At 40.0% G+C, this 21,214-nt stretch overlaps 1 non-coding gene across 1 annotated transcript; it reads left to right on the top strand.

Moving 5' to 3' along the window:
* The first annotated feature begins 18,626 nt into the window (after positions 1-18,626).
* LOC112798375 (small nucleolar RNA R71) lies at positions 18,627-18,734 on the top strand. The gene has a single exon (XR_003199988.1). It is a non-coding gene; the product is annotated as a small nucleolar RNA R71 (small nucleolar RNA).
* The last annotated feature ends 2,480 nt before the right edge of the window (positions 18,735-21,214 follow it).

Genomic DNA, 21,214 nt, shown 5'->3' on the forward strand with positions numbered 1-21,214 from the left:
CAATCACAACCAAAACCAACAGTCATGGCAGAGGAACTCCACTCAAAACAATTAGAAAAACACAAACCATAACAACCAAGCCTCCAACCAAAACACATACAGAAAACCACAAAATAACAACCCCAACTCCAACCATCACCCATTCAATACCCAATCCACTAACCAAAATACCTACTCTCAACCCTCAACACCCCACAGCCAACCAATTTCACAAGATTCCCAGAGGATTACTAATCTGGAGATCCTCATGGAAAAGTGGATAAAGCAACAAGAGATGACGACAAGGAACCAGGAAGCCTCATTGAAGAACATGGAAAGGCAAATTGGACAAATCTCTAAACAGATCACCATTGAAAGACCATCAAGCTCTCTACCAAGTGACCCCATTCCTAATCCAAGAGAATAGTGCAAAGTGATACAACTAAGAAGTGGAAAGATCTTGGTGAAAAATGAAGAAGCAACCAAAAAACCAAGGGAAGGTGACGAGAAACAAGCTGAAGGAGAAAAAGCCAATGATGAAGATGCAACAGCAAGCAAGCACCCTCAGAATCAACCTTAAGAAAAAGAAGATAGACCAAAAAATCTGAAGAAGGGAAAGCAGATCATGGAAGAACCAAATCCAAGACAACATCAAGTGGAGAAAAGCTTGACACCTCCACTGCCTTATCCACAAAGATTCCATAAAGAGACTAAGGACCAACACTTTTCTAAATTTCTTGAGACTTTCAAGAAGCTAGAGATCAACATACCCTTGGCAGAGGCATTGGAGCAAATGCCTCTGTATGCCAAGTTCTTAAAAGAGCTTATCAACAAGAAAAGGAGTTGGCTGGAGAAGGAGACTGTGCTGCTCACTGAAGAATGTAGCGCTGTGCTTCAAAAGGGAATCCCACCAAAGCTTAAAGATCCTGGGAGTTTTGTAGTTGCCTGCACCGTAGGCAAAATAACATTAGACAAGGCTCTTTGTGATCTTGGAGCTAGTATCAACTTAATGCCCCTGTCCATGATGAAAAAGCTTGCGATAGAAGAACTTAAACCCACTAGGATGTCACTAGTCATGGCTGATAGATTAATCAAGACACATAATGGAATTGTGGAGAATCTATTAGTAAACGTTAGAGAGTTTATCTTCCCTGCAGATTTTGTGATCTTGGACACTGAAGAAGAAGGAAATAATTCAATCATCCTGGGAAGACCGTTTCTAGCAACTGCAAGAGCTATTATCGATGTGGAAAAGGGGGAGATGATCTTCAGAGTACACAATGAGAAAATGGTCATAAATGTTTTCAAGTCAATGCAACACCCTCCTGAGCAAGAGGATTACCTGAGAGTGGACATGATAGAAATCATGGTGGAAGAAATGTTAGACACTAAGCATCATGAGCAAGAAGAGGAAAATAACCAAGAGAAAATAGAGGAACAAGCAGCTGAAATCTCTATTGACAAGGAGGTGAAACCAAGCAAGAAGGAAGAAGTACAAAAACAAGAACTGAAGCCATTACCCACCCATCTCAAATATGCATTCCTTGGCACGTCAGAAAGTTTTCCAGTAATCATCAATTCATCCCTGACAAAAAAAGAAGAAGGAGAACTTCTTGAGGTACTCAGAGCTCATAAGGATGCTTTAGGATGGACCATTGATGACCTGAAAGGCATCAGCCCTACATTGTGTATGCATAAAATCCTCTTGGAGGACAATTCCAAACCAGTGGTTCAACCTCAGAGAAGGCTAAATCCCACAATGAAGGAAGTTGTCCAGAAGGAAGTAATGAAGTTGTGGAATGCAGGGATAATCTATCCTATCTCTGATAGCTCATGGATAAGCCCAGTGCAAGTGGTACCAAAGAAGGGTGGGATGACAGTCATTGTTAATGAGAAAAATGAACTCATTCCCACAAGAACTGTGATAGGATGGAGGATGTGTATTGATTATAGGAGGTTGAATGATGCCACACGCAAAGATCATTTCCCACTTCCCTTCATTGACCAAATGCTTGAAAGATTGGCCGGCCATGCTTACTATTGCTTCCTGGACGGCTATTCTGGGTATAATCAGATAGTGGTAGATCCAAAGGACTAAGAAAAGACTTCATTCACATGTCCATTTGGAGTTTTCGCCTATAGAAGGATGCCGTTTGGGCTATGCAATGCCCCAGCCACCTTTCAGAGGTGTATGCTCTCCATTTTTTCAGATATGGTCGAAAAGTTTTTAGAGGTTTTCATGGATGACTTTTCTATTTTTTGTGACAATTTTAATGCTTGCCTGAAACATCTAACTCTTGTCTTGAAACGATGCCAAGAAACCAATTTGGTTTTGAATTGGGAGAAGTGTCATTTCAAGGTGCCCGAGGGGATCGTTCTTGGTCACAAAGTTTCAAGAAAAGGGATAGAGGTTGACAAGGCAAAGGTGGAGATCATAGAGAAGCTTCCTCCACCAACTAATGTGAAATCTGTTAGAAGTTTCTTGGGGCATGCAGGATTTTATAGAGAGTTTATCAAGGATTTTTCTAAAATAGCCAAACCCTTGAGTAATCTGTTAATGATTGATAATCCTTTTGTTTTTGATGAAAACTGCTAGCATGCCTTTGAAACTTTAAAAAACAGACTCACAACAGCACCAATCATCACACCCCCAGATTGGGAACTACCTTTTGAACTCATGTGTGATGCAAGTAATATTGCAATTGGTGCTGTGCTTGGACAAAAGAAGGGAAACTTGCATCATGTCATATATTATGCAAGTAAGGTGTTGAATGAGGCTAAAAAAAATTACACCACAACAGAGAAGGAATTATTAGCTGTAGTTTATGCATTTGAAAAGTTTAGATCATATTTCATAGGATCCAAAATTGTGGTTTATACTGACCATGCTGCCCTTAAGTATTTAATGTCAAAGCAGGATGCCAAACCAAGACTTATCAGGTGGATATTGCTCCTACAAGAGTTTGACATTGAAGTAAAGGACAGGAAGGGCACTGAAAACCGAGTTGCTGATCATTTGTCGAGGCTACCACAAGAAACAATTCAAAAAGCCTCCCAACCCGTGAATGAAAGCTTTCCAGATGAACACCTTTTGCAGATCCAGCAAGCACCTTGGTTTGCTGACATAGCAAACTACAAAGTGGGGAGGAAGATACCTCAAGAGTTTTCTAAGCAACAAGTAAAGAAGTTAATCAATGAAGCAAGGAAATTCTTGTGGGATGAACCCTTCCTGTTCAAGAGATGTTCTGATGGAGTTATTAGAAGGTGTGTCCCTGAGAGTGAAATAAGGGATATATTGTGGCATTGCCATGGTTCAGCTTATGGTGGACACTTTGGTCCAGAAAGAACAGCTGCAAAGATACTGCAGAGTGGCTTCTATTGGCCAACTATCTTCAAAGATACTAGAGAGTTTGTTCACCAATGTAATGAATGCCAGAGAGCAGGAGGATTGACAAGAAGGAATGAGATGCCACAGAATTTCATTTTGGAATTAGAATTATTTGATCTACGGGGCATTGACTTCATGGGACCCTTTCCCCATTCCTATTCTTTCAGATATATCTTGGTAGCAGTGGAGTATGTCTCAAAATGGGTGGAAGCCATAGCTACAACTACCTGTGATGCACAAATTGTCCTTCAATTCCTCAAGAAGCACATTTTCACTAGATATGGAGTACCCAAAGGTCTTATTAGTGATGGTGGTGGTCATTTTTGTAACAAACAAATAGAGAAACTACTTCATAAATATGGAGTTATTCATAAAGTAGCCACACCATACCACCCTCAGACTAATGGACAAGCTGAACTAGCAAACAGAGAATTGAAGAAGATCCTAGAGAAGACAGTAGGAAGCACAAGAAAGGATTGGGCTAGGAATTGGAAGATGCACTCTGGGCATATAGGACAGCTTTCAAAACTCCCATTGGGAAGTCCCCCTTTCAGCTATTATATGGCAAATCTTGTCACCTCCCTGTAGATCTTGAACACAAAGCCTTTTGGGCTACTAAACTCCTAAACCTTGACTCTAAAGCAGCAGGGGAGAAAAGGTTGTTGCAACTAAATGAGCTGGATGAATTTAGGTTAGAAGCCTATGAAAATGCCAAGATATACAAGGAAAAAGCCAAAAGGTGGCACGACAGGAAGATCTTGAAGAAAGAATTCAAACCTGGGCAACAAGTACTCTTGTACAACTCACAACTCAAGCTGTTCCCTGGCAAGCTTAAATCTAAGTGGACTGGTCCATATCTGGTCACTAAGGTTTTTCCTTATGGGAGTATTGAATTGCTAGACGAAGCAACAAAGAGTCGATTCACAGCAAATGGTCACAGAGCAAAACTGTACCTAGGAGGACAATGAGACAAGGAAAAAGAGGTTCAGAGCCTACAGCCTTCTTGAAGCAAAAATGAAGGATGTCAAGCTAATGACAATAAAGAAGCGCTTGTTGGGAGGCAACCCAACCTGAGGTAGTTTCCTATTTCTAGCTTATTTCAATAAGAAAATCGAATAATTGGTCTGTAAAGCAAAGAGCTAAGTTTGGTGTTTCACACCAAAACAAGTTAAGGGAGAATGAATGATTTTAAGTTTGGTGTTCCACCAAAATTTAACTAAAAGCACATTCTCACCTTATACAGAATGCTAGCTCCAAGAAACTAGACAATTCATTCAACCATCTGGTTAATTTTTTTTAGGTTTTAATTCCATAACCTTTAGCAAGGACACAAGGTTTCACATATGGTTAATTTGTTGCATCAGAGGATGTGGCTAACAATTAAGTTTGGTGTTCCCACACCAAAATAAATCCAAAAGACACACTCATATTATGCATACTAACCATTCATCTAAGGGCTTAAGAAGCAAGCAACTTTTGAGAATTATGCAGGAAATTAGTCAACCATTGAAGATATTGTGCATCTTAACTCAAAAGGGATACAACAAAAAGAAGAATGAAAAGCTGCAACCCAAAAGGTTGTATCTACATTTAATCCTTGTTGTTGTGAAATGTTTTAATTCAGGAATTCTTGTATGTCTTGCTAAAGTGTTTATTTAGTTGCAAGTGAAGTTGTTTGATTAAGTATGTTGATCTGCATAATGCTTGTCATTCATCACTTAGCTTTAAATTTTGTTTTGTTTCCCATATGCTTGAATAAAAGAGAAATGGTTGAATTAGAAAGTAAATATCCAATGTTGCATAAGTTAGAATGGAAATTAATGGTGGTATATGTGTTAGATTAAATGCATAACTCATGAAATAATTGCTGCATAATGTCATTTTCATTAAAGTGTGAGCTAGCTTGCTATCATAAAGGTTCCAATCAGTAAAGAAAAAATCCCTCGAGAACAAAATAAAACAGAAAGAAAAGGAAGTGGAAAAAGCCAATGTGGTAAGAAAAACAAAGAATAAAGGCTGGACACCAATAGCTTGGACCCTAGGACACATGCGTGTGGTGTTCTTGTACTAGGATATGCTTGGACAAGTAAATTCTGAGGGGTATTTCAAAACCCAATCACTTAGATCAACTGATTTGGGATGGCCAATTGAAAGTCCACAATAAAGAGCAACCTAGATACAGAACATTTAGTTATCCAAAGAGATGCTGGGCATCAATGATCCTAGGAGGAAATAGTGAGCCATGTGTCTGTGGTGGAAAGATGTTGAGTAAAAATAAAGCCAAAGGCTACTGGAACATTTGACATCAAGCCTTCAAAGAAGAATAAGCTTGTTAAGTAAAAAAAGGAAAAGAAAAGTTAGCAAGGGTGCAAGTAAAAAGTAGACCTTATAACAGCAAGCTTAGTAAGCCTTTGAGGAAAAGTGTATATTATGTAACAGCAAACAATAACTGAGTTATCATTATTGTCTGCATAAAAACTCCATTAATCAAGTTTTGCTATATGCCTAATAAGGATATGTATGCTCTTCTCTTTTATTTCATTTCCTCTTAATTTTGATGATTGCTTGGGGACAAGCAAGATTTAAGTTTGGTGTTGTGATGACAAGTCATCATATACCCATTTTTCAAGCTAATTTCACTTGTTTCACTAGTCTTTATACACTTTCTTGCATCCTAAGTAAGTAATTTGGAATGAAAATGCATGACTTCTTTAAATCAAACAACCACCATTAAATTGATGCTAAATCATGAGGTTTGAGCTAGAATTAATTGAATTTTAATGAATTATAAACCTTGTGAATTTGGAGATACTTTGATTGGTTGTCTTGATTTCTTATAGGTGAAGAAAAGAAGAAAAGAAGAAAAACGTGGCTTAAGAAGTGTGGCCAACGGAAGAAAATGGTGTGGTGAAAGAAGGAGAAGTGTGGCGCAACAATGAAGGAGGAAGCAACACTGCTCTCCACAAGAGCACACTGCTCTCCAAGAGAGCAGCATAATAAACCAAGCCTCCAAAACATCACTGCCCTGCCCTCCATAAGAGCAGAGCACAATTCTATGCCGAGGACAAAAGGAAGCAAAAATTCTGCCCTGCCCTCCTCAAGAGCAATATCGGGCTTCATCCAAGAAAAATTCAAAGGAAATTGCTCTCCTAGTGTCACCCATGGGTTTCGAACCCAAGGACAAGAGGGGTAGGAAGTAGCGCTCAAATACAAGGAAAACAAGCCAAAATTGGCTTGTTTTCAACCTCCAAGGATCGAACACAGCACCATGAAGAAGCAAAGGACTAGCGCCACTTTGGTGCCAAGAAAACCAAGGAAAAAGGGGCAGCATGTGCCTCCACCAAGTTTCGAACCAAGGACCACTTAGTTGCCATGCTACGCTGCCCACAAGAAGAGCAGAGCAGCATTCCTTAGCATGGCACGGGCAGCACATTAACGCACGGCTAGGAGCTTGGGCGCGCACACAAATTGGCACGGCCAGCAGCAAGCACGCACGCACACTGCCCTGCTCTCCGCAAGGGCAGGGCAGCATCCTGATGCTCCCACACTCAGCACGCGCGCACAAGGCCTCACATAAGATTTCACTACTCTGCTCTCCACAAGAGCAGAGCAGCCTCCTGGAGCCAATTTCCTCATGGGCTGAAAATTGGATTAAAAATCTAATTTAATTCATTTCTTCACCAAATCAAAAGCCTATCCAAATTCCAAAATCTAATAATAGAAAGTGTATAAATAGGAGCTAGTTTGATGTAATAAGGACCCTTTTTTTGACTTTTGAACTTTTACATTTTGAGACTTCATTTTGAATTTTATTTTGAGAGTTTGGAAGTGAGATCTTAGAGAATTGGGAAGGAGAATTGATCTCTCTTCTTCCTTGTTCTTGCTTGAGCACTTTTTACTTTTCTTGCTTTGAATCTTGGGTAGAGAATTGAAGAAATTCTATTTCAATCTCACCTTGAGATCTCTTGTTTACTTTTTCTGCATAATTGAAATTCATATACTGCTTCATCTTCTCTTTAATTCTGTAATTCACTTTTCTTCTTTACGCTGCAACTGTTCTTGTTGGATCAAAGAAGGGTTTGAGATCTAGACTTGTTATCTAGTCTCTTCTACTCCTGAGATCTTGAACCTAATTTTTAATTGCTGCAACTTAAGCACTTGTTTTGCTGCAAATTAAGCACCAGTATTTCTCTATTTACTCTTTAAGGCATTTTTACTTTTTTGTTAAGATCTAGTTCCATTGAATCAATCCTCTACTCTTCTACTTGTTGCAATTTATTTTTCCTTGATTAATTTCTGCAATCCCACATCCCTGACCCATTTAAGATTCAAGCAATTTAGATTTCTTGCATTTTAAGTTTCTGCAATTTACATTACTTGCACCTTAAGATTCGGCTCTTTTACTTTCTTGCTCTTTAATTTACTGCAATTTTCCCTTCCCCCTTTACATTTCAAGCAATATAGCTTCTGTCAATCATAAATCACTCAACCAATACTTGATTCGCTTGACTAAATCAACCACTAATCTAAAATGGCTCAATCCTTCAATCCCTGTGGGATCGACCTCACTCATGTGAGTTATTATTACTTGATGCGACCCGGTACACTTGCCGGTGAGTTTTGTGTTGGATCGTTTTCCACACATCAAGTTTATGGCGCCGTTGCCGGGGATTGAAATAGATTGACAATGATTAAGTGAAGTGGAGATCTAGATCAAGCATTTTTTTTCTTTTCTGTTTCTCTAATTTCCAACTAACCCACTAACTGTTTGAATTTTTGCTTAAGCTAAAACTTCACTCTAGCAATGGATTGAAGTATCACGGTTTTCTTTATGTTTCTGGTGTCTTGCTTGTATGACAGATACGAGAAGAGCTACACCCACCTTTCATGAACTAGATGAACGAACCCTCAGAAGATTAAGAAGAGCTGAAAGAGGGAAAAACATTGTTGGAGAAGAGGAGTCAGAAGAAGAATTTCAAGATATGGAGGAACATTCAACCAATCCACCAGGGGGAGCAGCCAATGACAACAACAATCCTCCACAGAGGAGAGTTTTGGTCTCCTATACATTTGCGAATCCAAGGCATTGTGGAAGCAGCATTCTAACTCCAAATGTTAATGCAAATAATTTTGAACTAAAGCCACAACTCATTACTTTAGTTCAAAATAATTGCTCATATGGAAGAGGACCACTTGAAGACCCCAATCAACACTTGTCTACTTTCCTGAGGATTTGTGACACTGTCAAAACTAATAGAGTGCATCCCGATAGCTACAAGCTACTGCTCTTTCCATTTTCTCTCAGAGATAAAGCTACCCAATGGTTGGAGTCTTTCCCAAGAGACAGCATCAACAATTGGGATGATTTAGTAACCAAGTTCCTTGCCAAATTCTACCCACCTCAAAGGATCATTAGGCTGAAGACTGAGGTACAAACATTCACACAAATGGAGGCTGAACCCATCTATGAGGCATGGGAGAGATACAAGGCCCTGATCAGGAAATGTCCACCTGAAATATTCACTGAGTGGGATAAGTTACAGAATTTCTATGAAGGCTTAACATTGAAATCCCAGGAAGCACTTGATCATTCAGCTGGAGGCTCTTTACAACTCACGAAAACTGCAGAGGAAGCCCAAAATCTTATTGACATGGTGGCTAACAACCAGTATTTCTTTGCTCATCAAAGGCAATGCCAACCATCAGAAAAGAGAGGAGTGATGTAGTTGGAAGGAGTAGATTCAATCCTAGCTCAGAACAAAATAATGCAACAGCAAATTCAACAACAGTTTGAGCAAATGGCCAAAAGGATTGATAGTCTCCAAGTTGCAGCAGTCAACACAAGCCAACCATCAACCACATGGGGGCAAAAAGAAGAAAGTCAAGAGGAGCAATAACAAGAGCAAGTCCAATACATGCACAACCAAAGTTCTGGGACAAACGAGGTCTATGGTGACACTTACAATCCCTCTTGGAAAAATCACCCAAATCTCAGGTGGGGAGACAATCACAACCAAAACCAACAGTCATGGCAGAGGAACTCCACTCAAAACAATTGGAAAAACACAAACCACAACAACCAAGCCTCCAACCAAAACACATACAGAAAACCACAAAATAACCACCCCAACTCCAACCATCACCCATCCAATACCCAATCCACTAACCAAAATACCTACTCTCAACCCTCAACACCCCACAGTCAACCAATTTCATAAGATTCCCAGAGGATTACTAATCTAGAGATCCTCATGGAAAAGTGGATAAAGCAACAAGAGATGACGACAAGGAACCAGGAAGCCTCATTGAAGAACATGGAAAGGCAAATTGGACAAATCTCTACACATATCACCATTGAAAGACCATCAAGCTCTCTACCAAGTGACACCATTCCTAATCTAAGAGAAGAGTGCATTGATACTCGAAGTACAGCAGAGCTCCACACCTTAATCTATGGTGTGTAGAAACTCCACCGTTGAAAATACATAAGAACAAGGTCTAGGCATGGCCGAGAGGCCAGCCCCCATGATCTAAGAACTAGACGTCCAAAGATGAAAATACAATAGCAAAAGGTCCTATTTATAGAGAACTAGTAGCTTAGGGTTTACAAAAATGAGTAAATGACATAAAAATCCACTTCCAGGCCCACTTGGTGTGTGCTTGGGCTGATCATTGAAGTTTTCATGTTTAGAGACTTTTCTTGGAGTTAAACGCCAGCTTTTGTGCCAGTTTGGACGTTTAACTCCAGCTTTTGTGCCAGTTCCGGCGTTAAACGCCAAAATTCTTGAGCTGAATTGTAACGCCTGTTTGGGCCATCAAATCTCAGGCAAAGTACAAACTATTATATATTGCTGAAAAGCCCAGGATGTCTACTTTTCAACGCAATTAAGAGCGCGCCAATTGGGCCTCTGTAGCTCTAGAAAATCCACTTCGAGTGCAGGGAGGTCAGAATCCAACAGCATCTGCAGTCCTTTTTTAGCCTATGGATCAGATTTTTGCTCAGGTCTCTCAATTTCAGCCAGAAAATACCTGAAATCACAGAAAAACACACAAACTCATAGTAAAGTCAAGAAAAGTGAATTTTAAATAAAAACTAATAAAAATATAATAAAAACTAACTAAAACATACTAAAAACTATGTAAAAACAATGTCAAAAAGTGTATAAATTATACGCTCATCACAACACCAAACTTAAATTGGATTAAAAGAAGAGAATATACAATAAATCTCACAATATCAATGAAACTTAGTCCCAATTAGATGAGCGGGGCTAGTAGCTCTTTGCCTCTGAACAGTTTTGGCATCTCAGTTTATCCTTTGAAGTTCATAATGATTGGCATCTATAAGAACTCATAATCAAGATATTGTTATTGACTCTCCTAGTTTAGTATATTGATTCTTGAACATAGCTACTTATGAGTCTTGGCCGTGGCCCTAAGCACTTTGTTTTCCAGTATTACCACCGGATACATAAATACCACAGACACATAACTGGGTGAACCCTTTCAGATTGTGACTCAGCTTTGCTAAAGTCCCTAGTTAGAGGTGTCCAGAGTTCTTGAGCACACTCTTTTTTCTTTGGATCACGGCTTTGCTAAGGTCTCAAGCTTTTCACTTGGACCTTCATGCCACAAGCACATGGTTAGGGACAACTTGATTTAGCCGCTTAGGCCAGGATTTTGTTCCTTTGGGCCCTCCTATCCATTAATGCTCAAAGCCTTGGATCCTTTTTACCCTTGCCTTTTGGTTTTTAAGGGCTATTGGCTTTTTCTGCTTGCTTTTTCTGTTTTTTTTTCTTCTTTTTTTTCTTTTAATTTTTGCCACTTTTTTTTGCAAGCTTTGTTATTCACTGCTTTTTCTTGCTCCAAGAATCAATTTTATGATTTTTCATATCATCAATAACATTTCTCTTTCTTTTCATCATTCTTTCAAGAGCCAACAAATTTAACATTCATAAACTTCACTATAAAAAATATGCTCTGTCCAAGCATTCATTCAAAAAACAAAAAGTATTGCCACCACATCAAAATAATTAGACTAATTTCAAGATAAAAGTCAAAATCCATGTATTTCTTGTTATTTTGTAATTAGGAACATTTTTCATTTAAGAAATGTGAAGGATTTAGGGGACATTCATAGCTTCAAGGCATAGTTACTAGACACTAATGATCATGTAAAAAAGACACAAACATAGACAAACATAAAGCAAAAAAATTGAAAAACAGAAAAATAAATAACAAGAAAATTAAAGAACGGGTCCACCTTAGTGATGGTGGCTAGTTCTCCTTCTTGAAGATCATATAGAGTGCTTGAGCTCCTCAATGTCTCTTCCTTGCCTTTGTTGTTCCTCCCTCATGGCTCTTTGGTCTTCTCTAATTTCATGGAGGATGATGGAATGTTCTTGGTGCTCCATCCTTAGTTGCTCCATATTGGAACTCAAATCTCCTAGAGAAGTGTTGAGTTGTTCCCAATAGTTGTGTGGAGGAAAATTCATCCCTTGAGGTATCTCAGGGATTTCTTGATGAGGGACTTCCTCATGCGTTTGTTGAGGTCCATGAGTGGGCTCTCTTGTTTGCTCCATCCTCTTTTTAGTGATGGGCTTGTCCTCTTCAATGAGAATGTCTTCCTCTATGACAGTTTCAGCTAAACTGCATAGGTGACAAATGAGATAAGGAAAGGCTAACCTTGCTAAAGTGGAAGGTTTGTCAGCAACCTTGTATAGTTCTAGAGGTATGATCTCATGAACTTCCACTTCCTCTCCAATCATGATGCTATGGATCATGATAGCCCAATCCACAGTTACTTCGGATCAGTTGCTAGTAGGAATGATAGAGCGTTGGATGAACTCCAACCATCCTCTAGCCACAGGCTTAAGGTCAAGCCTTCTTAGTTGAACCGGCTTGCCTTTGGAGTCTGGTATGCGAAATTGTGATCAATAGTTTTCACAAATCAAATAATCCCCGGTAATGAATCCAAAAACTTGGTGTTCAATACCATGGCATAAACACAACTTCGCACAACTAACCAGCAAGTGTACTGGGTCGTCCAAGTAATAAACCTTACGCGAGTAAGGGTCGATCCCACAGAGATTGTTGGTATGAAGCAAGCTATGGTCACCTTGTAAATCTTAGTCAGGCAAACTCAAATGGATATGGGTGATATACGAATAAAACATAAAGATAAAGATAGAGATACTTATGCAATTCATTGGTGGGAATTTCAGATAAGCGTATGGAGATGCTGTGTTCCTTCTGTCTCTCTGCTTTCCTACTGTCTTCATCCAATCCTTCTTACTCCTTTCCATGGCAAGCTTATGCAAGGGTTTCACCGTTGTCAGTGGCTACCTCCGATCCTCTCAGTGGAAATGTTCAACGCACCCTGTCACGGCACGGCTATCCATCTGTCGGTTCTCAATCAGGCCGGAATAGAATCCAGTGATTCTTTTGCGTCTGTCACTAACGCCCCGCCTTTAGGAGTTTGAAGCTCGTCACAGTCATTCAATCATTGAATCCTACTCAAAATACCACAGACAAGGTTAAACCTTCCGGATTCTCTTGAATGCCGCCATCAGTTCTAGCCTATACCACAAAGACTCTGATCTCACGGAATGGCTGGCTCGGTTGTCAGGCGAGCACTCGGTTGTCAGGCGATCAACCATGCATCGTGTATCAGGAATCCAAGAGATATTCACCCAATCTAAGGTAGAACGGAGGTGGTTGTCAGGCACACGTTCATAGATGAGAATGATGATGAGTGTCACGGATCATCACATTCATCAAGTTGAAGAACAAGTGATATCTTAGAACAGGAACAAGCGGAATTGAATAGAAAAACAATAGTAATTGCATTAATACTCGAGGTACAGCAGAGCTCCACACCTTAATCTATGGTGTGTAGAAACTCCACCGTTGAAAATACATAAGAACAAGGTCTAGGCATGGCCGAATGGCCAGCCTCCCAAAGAGGGTTCAATCATAAAAACATGATCAAAAGTTGATCTAGAGATCTAAAGTGATCAAAAGATTCAAAATACAATAGTAAAAGGTCCTACTTATAGAGAACTAGTAGCCTAGGGTTTACAGAGGTGAGTAAATGACATAAAAATTCCACTTCCGGGCCCACTTGGTGTGTGCTTGGGCTGAGCATTGAAGCATTTTCGTGTAGAGACTCTTCTTGGAGTTAAACGCCAGCTTTGGTGCCAGTTTGGGCGTTTAACTCCCATTCTTGTGCCAGTTCCGGCGTTTAACGCTGGGAATTCTGAGGGTGACTTTGAACGCCGGTTTGGGCCATCAAATCTTAGGCAAAGTATGGACTATCATATATTGCTGGAAAGCCCAGGATGTCTACTTTCCAACGCCGTTGAGAGCGCGCCAATTGGGTTTCTGTAGCTCCAGAAAATCCACTTCGAGTGCAGGGAGGTCAGAATCCAACAGCATCTGCAGTCCTTTTTAGTCTCTGAATCAGATTTTTGCTCAGGTCCCTCAATTTCAGCCAGAAAATACCAGAAATCACAGAAAACACACAAACTCATAGTAAAGTCCAGAAAAGTGAATTTTAACTAAAAACTAATAAAAATATACTAAAAACTAACTAGATCATACTAAAAACATACTAAAAACAATGCCAAAAAGCGTACAAATTATCCGCTCATCACAACACCAAACTTAAATTGTTGCTTGTCCTCAAGCAACTGAAAATCAAACAAGATAAAAAGAAGAGAATATGCAATGAATTCCAAAAACATATATGAAGATCAGTATTAATTAGATGAGCGGGGCTTTTAGCTTTTTGCCTCTGAACAGTTTTGGCATCTCACTCTATCCTTTGAAATTCAGAATGATTGGCTTCTTTAGGAACTCAGAATCCAGATAGTGCCATTGATTCTCCTAGTTAAGTATGATGATTCTTGAACACAGCTACTTATTGAGTCTTGGCCGTGGCCCAAAGCACTCTGTCTTCCAGTATTACCACCGGATACATACATGCCACAGACACATAATTGGGTGAACCTTTTCAGATTGTGACTCAGCTTTGCTAGAGTCCCCAATTAGAGGTGTCCAAGGTTCTTAAGCACACTCTTTTTGCCTTGGATCACAACTTTATTTCTTTCTTTTTCTCTTTCTTTTTCTTTTTCTTTTTCTTTTTCTTTTTCTCTCTTTTTTTTTTGTATTCACTGCTTTTTTCTTGCTTCAAGAATCATTTTTATGATTTTTCAGATCCTCAGTAACATGTCTCCTTTTTCATCATTCTTTCAAGAGCCAATATTCATGAACCACAAATTCAAAAGACATATGTACTGTTTAAGCATACATTCAGAAAACAAAAGTATTGCCACCACATCAAGATAATTAAACTGTTATAAAATTCAAAATTCATGCAATTCTACTCTTTTTTCAATTAAGAACATTTTTTTATTTAAGAGAGGTGATGGATTCATAGGACATTCATAACTTTAAGGCATAGACACTAAGACACTAATGACCACAAGACACAAACATAAATAAACATAAGCATAATTTTCGAAAAACAGAAAAATAAAGAACAAGGAAATTAAAGAACGGGTCCACCTTAGTGATGGCGGCTTGTTCTTCCTCTTGAAGATCCTATGGAGTGCTTGAGCTCCTCAATATCTCTTCCTTGTCTTTGTTGCTCCTCTCTCATGATTCTTTGATCTTCTCTAATTTCATGGAGGAGAACAGAGTGTTCTTGGTGCTCCACCCTTAGTTGTCCCATGTTGGAACTCAATTCTCCTAGGGAGGTGTTTAGTTGCTCCCAATAGTTTTGTGGAGGAAAGTGCGTCCCTTGAGGCATCTCAGGGATTTGATGATGAGAGGGGTCTCTTGTTTGCTCCATCCTCTTCTTAGTGATGGGCTTGTCCACATCAATAGGGATGTCTCCCTCTATGTCAACTCCAACTGAATAACAGAGGTGACAAATGAGATGAGGAAAGGCTAACCTTGCCAAGGTAGAGGACTTGTCCGCCACCTTATAAAGTTCTTGGGATATCACCTCATGAACTTCTATTTCTTCTCCAATCATGATGCTATGAATCATGATAGCCCGGTCTATAGTAACTTCGGACCGGTTGCTAGTGGGAATGATTGAGCGTTAGATAAACTCCAACCATCCTCTAGCCACGAGTTTGAGGTCATGCCTTCTCAGTTGAACCGGCTTTCCTCTTGAATCTCTCTTCCATTGGGCGCCCTCTTCGCATATGACTGTGAGAACTTGGTCCAACCTTTGATCAAAGTTGACCCTTCTAGTGTAAGGATGTTCATCTCCTTGCATCATGGGCAAGTTGAATGCCACCCTTACATTTTCCGGACTAAAATCCATGTATTTCCCCCGAACCATAGTAAGCCAATTCTTTGGATCCGGGTTCACACTTTGGTCATGGTTCTTGGTGATCCATGCATTGGCATAGAACTCTTGAACCATTAAGATTCCGACTTGTTGAATGGGGTTGGTAAGAACTTCCCAACCTCTTCTTCGGATCTCATGTCGGATCTCCGGATATTCACTCTTTTTGAGTGAAAAAGGGACCTCGGGAATCACCTTCTTCAAGGCCACAACTTCATAGAAGTGGTCTTGATGCACCCTTGAGATGAATCTTTCCATCTCCCATGACTCGGAGGTGGAAGCTTTTGCCTTCCCTTTCCTCTTTCTAGAGGTTTCTCTGGCCTTGGATGCCATAAATGGTTATGGAAAAACAAAAAGCAATGCTTTTACCACACCAAACTTAAAATGTTTGCTCGTCCTCGAGCAAAAGAAGAAAGAAGAGAGTAGAAGAAGAAGAAATGAGGAAGAAGGGAATGGCTTTGTGTTCGGCCAAGAAGGGGGAGAAGTGGTGGTTTGGTTGTGTGAAAATGAAGGAGTGAAGATGGGTTTATATAGGAGTGGGGGGCTCATGGTTCGGTCATGTATGGGTGGGTTTGGGAGGGAAAGTGGTTTGAATTTGAAGGGTGAGGTATGTGGGGTTTTATGAAGGATGGATGTGAGTGGTGAAGAGAAAGATGGGATTTGATAGGTGAAGGGTTTTTGGGGAAGAGGTGTTGAGGTGATTGGTGAATGGGTGAAGAAGAGAGAGAGTGGTGGGGTAGGTGGGGATCCTGTGGGGTCCACAGATCCTGAGGTGTCAAGGAAAAGTCATCCCTGCACCAAGTGGCAAACAAAAATGCGTTTTGAGCCAATTCTGGCATTAAACGCCGGGCTGGTGCCCATTTCTGGCGTTTAACGCCGAATGCTTGCCCTTTTCTGGCGTTTAACGCCAGTCTGGTGCCCCTTTCTGGCGTTAAACGCCCAGAATGGTGCCAGACTGGGCGTTAAACGCCCAACAGCTAGCCTTACTGGCGTTTAAACGCCAGCACGCTCTCCTCCAGGGTGTGCTGTTTTTCTTTCTGTTTTTCATTCTGTTTTTGCTTTTTCAATTGATTTTGTGACTTCTCATGATCATCAACCTACAAAAGAACATAAAATAACAAAAGAAAATAGATAAAATATAACATTGGGTTACCTCCCAACAAGCGCTTCTTTAATGTCAGTAGCTTGACAGAGGGCTCTCATGGAGCCTCAGAAATACTCAGAACAATGTTGGAACCTCCCAACACCAAACTTAGAGTTTGAATGTGGGGGTTCAATACCAAACTTAGAAGTTGGTTGTGGCCTCCCAACACCAAACTTAGAGTTTGACTGTGGGGGCTCTGTGTGGCTCTATTTTGAGAGAAGCTCTTCATGCTTCCTCTCCATGATGACAGAGGGATATCCTTGAGCCTTAAACACAAAGGATTCCTCATTCACTTGAATGATCAATTCTCCTCTATCAACATCAATCACAGCCTTTGCTGTGGCTAGGAAGGGTCTGCCAAGGATGATGGATTCATCCATGCACTTCCCAGTCTCTAGGACTATGAAATCAGCAGGGATGTAATGGTCTTCAACTTTTACCAGAACATCCTCTACAAGTCCATAGGCTTGTTTTCTTGAATTGTCTGCCATCTCTAGTGAGATCTTTGCAGCTTGCACCTCAAAGATCCCTAACTTCTCCATTACAGAGAGGGGCATGAGGTTTACACTTGACCCTAAGTCACACAAGGCCTTCTTGAAGGTCATGGTGCCTATGGTACAAGGTATTGAAAACTTTCCAGGATCCTGTCTCTTTTGAGGCAGTTTCTGCCTAGACAAGTCATCCAGTTCCTTGGTGAGCAAAGGGGGTTCATCTTCCCAAGTCTCATTTCCAAATAACTTGTCATTTAGCTTCATGATTGCTCCAAGGTATTTAGCAACTTGCTCTTCAGTGACATACTCATCCTCTTCAGAGGAAGAATACTCATCAGAGCTCATGAATGGCAGAAGTAAGTCCAATGGAACCTCTATGGTCTCATTTTGAGCCTCAGATTCCCATAGTTCCTCATTGGGGAACTCATTGGAGGCCAGTGGATGTCCATTGAGGTCTTCCTCAGTGGCGTTCACTGCCTCTTCCTCCTCTCCAAATTCGGCCATGTTGATGGCTTTGCACTCTCCTTTTGGATTTTCTTCTGTATTGCTTGGAAGAGTACTAGGAGGGAGTTCAATAATTTTCTTGCTCAGCTGACCCACTTGTGCCTCCAAATTTCTAATGGAGGACCTTGTTTCAGTCATGAAACTTTGAGTGGTTTTGATTAGATCAGAGACCATGGTTGCTAAGTCAGAGGTATTCTGCTTAGAACTCTCTGTCTGTTGATGAGAAGATGATAGAAAAGGCTTGCTATTGCTAAACCTGTTTCTTCCACCATTATTGTTGTTGAAACCTTGTTGAGGTCTCTGTTGATCCTTCCATGAGAGATTTGGATGATTTCTCCATGAAGGATTATAGGTGTTTCCATAGGGTTCTCCCATGTAATTCACCTCTTCTATTGAAGGGTTCTCAGGATCATAAGCTTCTTCTTCAGATGAAGCATCCTTAGTACTGCTTGGTGCATTTTGCATTCCAGACAGACTTTGAGAAATCATATTGACTTGTTGAGTCAATATTTTATTCTGAGCCAGTATGGCATTCAGAGTGTCAATCTCAAGAACTCCTTTCTTCTGATTGGTCCCATTGTTCACAGGATTCCTTTCAGAAGTGTACATGAATTGGTTATTTGCAACCATTTCAATCAGCTCTTGAGCTTCTGTAGGCGTCTTCTTCAAATGAAGAGATCCTCCAGCAGAGCTATCCAAAGACATCTTGGACAGTTCAGAGAGACCATCATAGAAAATACCTATGATGCTCTATTCAGAAAGCATATCAGAGGGACACTTTCTGATTAATTATTTGTATCTTTCCCAAGCTTCATAGAGGGATTCTCCTTCCTTCTGTCTGAAGGTTTGGACTTCCACTCTAAGCTTACTCAATTTTTGAGGTGGAAAGAACTTTGCCAAGAAGGCATTGACTAGCTTTTCCCAAGAGTTCAGGCTTTCTTTAGGTTGTGTGTCCAACCATATTCTAGCTCTGTCTCTTACAGCAAAAGGGAATAGCATAAGTCTGTAGACCTCAGGGTCAACCCCATTAGTCTTGACAGTGTCACAGATTTGCAAGAACTCAGCTAAAAACTGATGAGGATCTTCCAATGGAAGTCCATGGAACTTGCAATTCTGTTGCATTAGAGAAACTAATTGAGGCTTAAGCTCAAAGTTGTTTGCTCCAATGGCAGGGATAGAGATGCTTCTCCCATAGAAGTTGGGAGTAGGTGCAGTAAAGTCACCCATCACCTTCCTTGCATTGTTGGCATTGTTGTTATTTTCGGCTGCCATGGGTTCTTCTTCTTTGAAGATTTCTGTTAGGTCCTCTATAGAGAGTTGTGCCTTGGCTTCTCTTAGCTTTCGCTTCAAGGTCCTTTCAGGTTCAGGATCAGCCTCAACAAGAATGCTTTTGTCCTTGCTCCTACTCATAAGAAAGAGAAGAGAACAAGAAAATGTGGAATCCTCTATGTCACAGTATAGAGATTCCTTGAGGTGTCATAGGAAAAGAAAATTAAAAGGCAGAAGTAGAAAATTCGAACTTATCAAAGAAGATGGAGTTCGAATTTTGCATTAAGGAATAGTGTTAGTCCATAAATAGAAGGATGTGAGAAGAGGAGAAGTAATTTTCAAAAATTAAGTAAAAGATTTTGAAAACATTTTGAAAAACTTTAATTGATTTTCGAAAACCATGATTGAGAAAGAAGTGAAGTGATTTTTGAAAAAGATTTTGAAATTAGAAATCAAAAAGATTTGATTGAAAACTATTTTGAAAAAGATGTGATTAAGAAGATGTGATTGGTTTTAAAAAGATGTGATTGAGAAGATATGATTTGAAAAATATTTTAAAAAAGATTTGATTTTAAAAATTAATGACTTGACTAACAAGAAAAGATATGATTCAAACATTAAACCTTTCTCAACAAAAAAGGCAACATACTTGAAATGTTGAATCAAATCATTAATTGATAGCAAGTATCTTTGAAAAGGGAAAGAAATTGATTTTGAAAAAGATTTGATTGAAAAGATTTGATTTGAAAAAGATTTGATTTTGAAAAACTTTGAAAACTTGGAAAAAAATTGATTTGAAAACAAAATCTTCCCTCTTGTGCCATCCTGGAGTTAAACGCCCAGAATGGTATCCATTCTGGCGTTTAACGCCCAAAATGCTACCCTTTTGGGCGTTAAACGCCCAGCCAGGCACCCTGGATGGCGTTTAAACGCCAGTCTGTCCTTCTTCACTGGGCGTTTTGAACGCCCAGCTTTTTCTGTGTAATTCCTCTGCTGCATGTTCTGAATCTTCAGTTCCCTGTACTATTGACTTGAAAATAGAACCAAGATCAAATAAACAATGCATGCAAGACACCAATCTTAAAATAAGACACTAGACTCAACAAGAAACATAAAATCTTTTTGGTTTTTTTTTTATTTTGTAAATTTTTTTTGTGTTTTTCGAAAATTAAGTGGAAAAGAAAATAAAGGTTTCAGAATTCTTAATTTGAATTCCAGGAATCATTGCAATGCTAGTCTAAGACTCCGGTCCAGGAATTAGACATGGCTTCACAACCAGCCAAGCTTTCAAAGAAAGCTTCGGTCCAAAACACTAGACATGGCCAATGGCTAGCCAAGCCTCAGCAGATCATTGCTCCAATAGCAAGTTTGATAGAAATCAACAAGCTCTTGTGATGATAAGTTGAAACCTCGGTCCAATAAGATTAGACATGGCTTCTCAGCCAGCCAGATTTCAACAGATCATCATGAAACTCTAGAATCCCCGGCAACGGCGCCAAAAACTTGGTATGCGAAATTGTGATCAATACTTTTCACAAATCAAATAATCTCCGGTAATGAATCCAAAAACTTGGTGTTCAATACCATGGCATAAACACAACTTCGCACAACTAACCAGCAAGTGTACTAGGTCGTCCAAGTAATAAACCTTACGCGAGTAAGGGTCGATCCCACAGAGATTGTTGGTATGAAGCAAGCTATGGTCACCTTGTAAATCTTAGTCAGGCAAACTCAAATGGATATGGGTGATATACGAATAAAACATAAAGATAAAGATAGAGATACTTATGCAATTCATTGGTGGGAATTTCAGATAAGCGTATGGAGATGCTGTGTTCCTTCCGTCTCTCTGCTTTCCTACTGTCTTCATCCAATCCTTCTTACTCCTTTCCATGGCAAGCTTATGCAAGGGTTTCACCGTTGTCAGTGGCTACCTCCCATCCTCTCAGTGGAAATGTTCAACGCACCCTGTCACGGCTATCCATCTGTCGGTTCTCAATCAGGCCGGAATAGAATCCAGTGATTCTTTTGCGTCTGTCACTAACGCCCCGCCTTCAGGAGTTTGAAGCTCGTCACAG

The sequence above is a fragment of the Arachis hypogaea genome, chromosome 4, assembly GCF_003086295.3.
Source record: "Arachis hypogaea cultivar Tifrunner chromosome 4, arahy.Tifrunner.gnm2.J5K5, whole genome shotgun sequence".
Lineage (NCBI taxonomy): Eukaryota > Viridiplantae > Streptophyta > Magnoliopsida > Fabales > Fabaceae > Arachis > Arachis hypogaea.